This window comes from Myotis yumanensis, unplaced genomic scaffold, assembly GCF_028538775.1.
Source record: "Myotis yumanensis isolate MYYU_CA2020_CCGP unplaced genomic scaffold, mMyoYum1.0.hap1 SCAF_5, whole genome shotgun sequence".
Classification (NCBI taxonomy): domain Eukaryota; kingdom Metazoa; phylum Chordata; class Mammalia; order Chiroptera; family Vespertilionidae; genus Myotis; species Myotis yumanensis.
The window spans coordinates 76,319,445-76,325,444 of record NW_027223756.1 but is presented as its reverse complement, the minus strand read 5'-3'; the positions used below and the strand labels follow the sequence as shown (position 1 = coordinate 76,325,444).

The following is a 6,000-nucleotide window of genomic DNA, read 5'->3' as shown; positions in this document are numbered from 1 at the left end:
ATCAGAACAGCAGAGTTCAACAAACAACAACAACAAAAACCCAGAAACACAGAGATGATAGCGATTCTTCGTTCCCCAAAATCGACATCTCCTTTTGTTGTTTGGTTACTCCTCACCTGAGGATATTCTTTCCATTACTTTTTCAGAGAGAGTGGAATGAAGGGAGGGCGGGGAGAAAGAGAGAGAGAAACATGGATGTGAGAGAGCCACATGGCCCGGTGCCTCCCGCACCAGCAAACCACAACCCAAGTACATGCGCTTAACTGGCAATTGAACCCCAGACCCTTCAGTGCTGGGCCCGGCGCTCCAACCACCGAGCCACACCGGCCAGGGCTACCTCTTTATTCTTCGAAGAAAGCCGCATTTCCCTCCCCTGGCCCAGCTTCTCTGTCCAGCTCGCAGAGTTCAACCCTCCCCCCTCCCCCAGCATGATCCTGGAGGAAAACTCTAGAATTCGTTGGGCAGGCACAGGCTCCTTCCTTTTTGCTGAAGATAAAACAGATCCAACCATAAAAAACACACACACACACATACCAAATGCTGGTGTTTATCTCCAAAGTGTGGAATGTTGTGTCACTTCCAGACATTGTATATGGTTCCGGGAGAGGGGCCTGAGCACACCAGGCCAAGGCTTAAGAACACTGCTCCTCCAATGCCCGCCCCGTGTTCCTCCAGCAGCCTGCAAAGTTCATGCTTATTCCACCCCGAGAAGCTCTCTGGAAGCTTCCACAGGGTTCTTTCACGCCCAAGAATTCAAACTCTGAGGGGCCCCCACTCAGACCCCCAGATGCCCCTTGCAATAAACACGCCGGGAGGGAGCAATCGCAACCCCAGTAAAGACAGCAAAATTCCTTAGTGTTAATAATTTTCTTTGTTCCCTCCCACAGAGCACAGAGGCTAAGGGAGCCTGGGTGGCCTGCGGTCCTGAACGGTCAGCCTCAGCCGCACCCGCACCCGCACCCGCAGCCGGAAGGGAACCTGGCCGCATTCCGAGCATTCCTTCCTTTGTCCCCACTTGTTTGTTTGCTTGTTTTAAATGAGATGGCCAGGAACTCCTTTTTCTTTTTGTTCTCTGCTGCCGCCGGCATTTAGGGACTTTGCATGTTCATCCAGGAACCACCCTGGGACATGCTAGCACCCTTCCATGCTGCACCCCCTCCCCCAGAGACACCACACTGGGGTTATTGCGTCTGAGTGTGTGCAGCTGGCCCTCATGCCCTGGGCCACCGCAGGCTGGTCATCCAGGGCTCACTCGCCTCAGGCCACTCCCATCAACACTGACCACTCTGCAGCCAGGATATTCCTGCTTCCCCACACTTAGCCGTTGGGAGGAGGGAGGTGGAAAGAGATTTCAGCCCCTTGCAGACCAGGCTGGGTGGTGGACACACAGGCCTGGACTCAGGGGAGTTTCGGATACTGATTATGAAACCCGACAACCAATGGGTCCCGGCTGCCTGTCAGTAATTGAACCAACTAAGCAGATATAGGGTTGAATCGTACATGAGTGTTTATTCCGATAATGCCAGCAGTATGGGAGAGCAGCAGGTCATCTACAAATATCTGTTCTGCACACCCCACCCCACCCCACCCCATAAGCCAACTGCTTATATTGGATAGAAGGGCAAAGATTACATGGGAAAGTAGGAATTACAGGCATGGGGAAGTGGACAAGGTGTAATGGTTACAGGTTACAGGCAATGCGGGCTGGGGGGCGCCCCCGCAGGTGCCTCCGGGACCACGTTGTTTCAGCAACAAGGTTGTTAATCTTTCCATGATGACAGGCAGTTCTTGGAAAAGGAGAACGGACCGCATTCCTGTCCCCGGGCATACAACTCTCTGCCCAGCTAGAATGTGCTTTCTCTAATCAGAACAGAATAATCCTGGTTAACAGAGCATGATTAATATTTCTTATAATTGTAGCTAGTTCCCACTATTCTATTTCTGCCCCTAACAGACAGTGGCCAGCCTTGGAGGCCAACCAGATTCCTGGTGGTGAAACTGAGGCAGGGGTTAACATCACTCCACTCCCAAAATAAACTGATGAACAAAATAGATCCAGAGACACAGAAACATGGAACAGACTGACAAATCTCAGAGGAAAGGGGTAGGGGGAGGGGAGATTAACCAAAGAATTTATATGCATTTATGCATAACCCACGGACACAGACAATAGTGTGGTGAAGGCCTGGGGTGGAGGAGATCAATGAGGTGAAAATGGGGGACATCTGTAAGACTTTAAACAATAAAGATAATTTTTTTAAAAAATATTTTTTATTGACTTCAGAGAGGAAGGAAGAGGGAGAGAGAGATAGAAACATCCACCATGAGACAGAATCATGGATCGGCTGCCTCCTGCAAGTCCCCCACTGGGGATCGAGCCCACAACCTGGGCATGTGCCCTTGACCGGAATTGAACCTGGGACCTTTCAGTTCGCAGGCCAACCCTCTATCCCAGCGGTTCTCAACCTGTGGGTCGCGACCCCTTTGGCGGTCGAACGACCCTTTCACAGGGGTCGCCTAAGACCATCCTGTATATCAGATATTTACATTACGATTCATAATAGTAGCAACATTACAGTTATGAAGTAGCAACGAAAATAATTTTATGGTTGGGTCACAACATTGAGGAACTGTATTTAAAGGGCCAGAAGGTTGAGAACCACTGCTCTATCCACTGAGCCAAACTGGCCAGGGCAATAAAGAGAAATTAAAACAAAACAAAATCATTCTCCCAGGTCCTCAGCTGGATCCACACCGATGGAGTGTGTATTTATGTCCCCCGTGCCTGGTGCCCAGTGGGCTCGCACTTGGAGGCAGACTGACCTGGGTGGGGTCCTGGGGTGGGGGTGGGGGGATTTCAGGAGCTGTTCACCACCCTGAGCCTCCATGTGTCTCTAAAGGAGGGACCAGGGTTGCCCCGTGTGGAGCTGAGGCACTGGTCTGTGGAGAGCCTTCGACCCTTAGAGAGGAAACTCCCTTGGTGTGACCCAGGAAGGAAGCAGGACAGACCAGCGAGCACAGGCCAGGCCTCTGCATGGTCCCAGCACTCAGGGGGCTGCAGCTGCTCCAGTGAGACTGTTCTCGGGACACTGGGGCATTGGGATCGGGGTCAGTCCTCACAGGGGCTGTCCTAGGGCCTTTACTGTTACAGGCCCATCACTGCGGCCAGCACAGAGCAGGCACACAGTGGCTATCACTGGGTGTGAACAATCTGGGAGCAAAGCTGCTTTGAGCACGAATCCTTTTTATAAAAAACATGCTTTCATTGATTTTTCAGAGAGAGGAAGGGAGAGAGATAGAAACATCGATCAGCTGCCTCCTGCACACCTCGAACCGGGGATCAAGTCCACCATCTGGGCATGTGCCCTGACCTCCTGTGCATGAAATGACGTTCAACCAACTGAGCTACACAGGCCAGGCTCCTTTTTTAAAAATTGAAGTGAGCCGTAACTGGTTTGGCTCAGTGGATGGAGCGTCGGCCTGCGGACTGAAAGGTCCCAGGTTCGATTCCGGTCAAGGGCATGTACCTTGGTTGTGGGCACATCCCCAGTAGGAGGTGTGCAGGAGGCAGCTGATCAATGTTTCTCTCTCATCGATGTTTCTAACTCTCTATCCCTCTCCCTTCCTCTCTGTAAAAAATCAATAAAATATATTTTTTTAAAAATTGAAGTGAAATTCACATAACAGAGAATTAATCATTTTAAGTGACATTTACTATATTTTCAATCACCTCTATCTAGTTCCAGAACATTCCACCACTCTAAAAAGAAGCCCTATCCCTATTAGTAGCCACGCCCCCATCTCCTCCCCAGCCCCGGACATTAACCCACTTCCTGTCTGTGGATTTGCCTGTGCTGACATTCCACATAAATGGAATCACACTGCATGGCCTTTTGTCTGGCTTCTCTCACTGAGCATCGTGTGTTCAAAGTCCATCCACGTTGTAGCGAGTGCCAGTGCTTCACTCCTTTTTAAACATTTTTTCATTGAATTCATTGGAGTGACGCCAGTTAATACAATTATATAGGTTTCAGGTGTACGATTCTATAATCCAGCATCTGTGTGCTGTATTGGCTTCGCTCCTTTTTATGGCTGAAGAACACCTCAGTGTGTGGCTGAACCACGCAGTGTTGGTCTGTTCACCTGCTGTTTTGCTTTTTGCCTGTTGTGAATTGTGCTGCTGTGAAGTCATACACATATTTGTGTTTGAATAGCTGATTTTGTTTATTTGGGGTAGAGCCCTAGCGGTGGAATTGCTGGGACAGAGGTAACTAAGTTTGGCTTTTTAAAAAATATATGTTTTCATTGATTTTTTTAGAGAGAGAGGACGGGAGAGGGATAGAGAGATGAAAACACTGATGACAGAGAAACAGCGATTGGCCGCCTCCTGCACGCATTGAGCCTGGGTCTGTGCCCTGACGGGGAATCAAACTGGGCAGCTCTTGGTTCATGGGTCGATGCTCAACCACTGAGCCATACCAGCTGTGCCGGTCTTTTTATTATTATTATTTTTTAATCCTGAGGATATGATTTTTTTAAAATGTATTTTATTGATTTTAGAGAGGAAGGGAGAGGGAGAGAGAGATAGAAACATGAATGATGAGAGAGAATCATTGATTGGTTGCCTCCTGCACACCCTCTACTGGAGATCGAGCCTGCAACCCAGGCATGTGCCCTTGGCTGGAATCGAACCTGGGACCCTTCAGTCCATAGGCCAATGTTCTATCCATTGAGCCAAACCAGCTAGGGCCTGAGGATATGATTTTATTGATTTTAGACAGAGAGGAAGAGAGAGGGAGGGGGGGAGAGGAACATTGATGTGAGAGAGATATATCGATAGGTTGCCTCCCGCATGCACGCCAACTGGGATCAAACCCACAACCCGGGTATGTGCCCTGACCAGGAATCAAACTCGTGACCCTTTGGCGTACAGGACGATGCTCCAACCGACTTAGCCACACCTGCCAGGGCTCCAGGTTGGGCTTTTTGAAGAACCACTGCCCTTCCTGCAGGGCTGGCTTGTCTTCCTCCATTCCCACCGGTGAGCAGGCTCCTTCGAGGTGTGGATGCACACAGCGCCCGGGTCCGAGCTTCTGCTTTCGGCCCCTGAGGTTGCCCTGGCCGAGTCAGGGCTCGCTTGGTGAGGCTGTGTTACACCAAGTTTGCGTTGTTGTCATTTGAGAGCTACGTGCACGAGGGGGCGGGCGGGGGGGGGGGGGGGGGGCGGGGGGGAGCCTGGAATGAAGCCCCCTGCATCCTTCTCCTGGTGCTCAGGTGTAGGGTGGATCCAGATGAAGCTGCTGCTGCCCAGCAGACCTGAGGCACCACAAGGCAAGTCATGGAAGCGAGTCTTCTGCCGTTTTACTAGGGACGGGGAAACCTGGACCAAAACACCCTGACCTAGTTTTTCGAATATTAGACCCCTCGTGTGCAGAGAGACAGCTCATCAGAGAGCACTGCCTGGCCCTCAGCACTAATAAGGTCCCCTTTCTGTGAAAACCCTCGCATTGCCCGCTCATCTTCTGCAGAGCGGCTCCCCAGCTCTCCTAGGGGAAGGTTCGTGGACGACAGAATCAAGGCTGAGTCCAGCCTGGAGCTGGTCTCCACCTCCCATCTCTTCTGCTGAACCTCTGTGCTTCTCCCCACCACCATGACGTCACCTACTTCACCATCGCATCTGGTTTTCAAAGCGTTCACACACGTCACCTTGTTTGCTCCCTCCACAGACCTAGCCAGCGATGCAACGAGTTTCTCTTCCCCCTTGGAAGCTCCATGGCCCACAGGAAGCCCTTGTCTGTGGTGAGTGTGTCCTCCGCCACCACCGCCGGGGCACAGGCCCGCTGAGAGGCTTGCTAGCAGCCGGAAGCCTCATCTCCACCAGCATCTTGGTGCCAATGAATACATACGATTGTTATAGGTCAATCATCCTCAGTAAAGCTGGGAAAAGGACTGTGGAGAGGGTTTGCTCCTAGAAAGATGAACTGGTGGGATAAGTGAAAT

General features: G+C 51.0%; 1 pseudogene; it reads right to left on the bottom strand.

The window, feature by feature from the left end:
• Positions 1-5,173: 5,173 nt before the first annotated feature.
• Positions 5,174-5,884, bottom strand: LOC139011416 (exosome complex component RRP4 pseudogene; annotated as a pseudogene).
• Between the last annotated feature and the right edge of the window lie 116 nt (positions 5,885-6,000).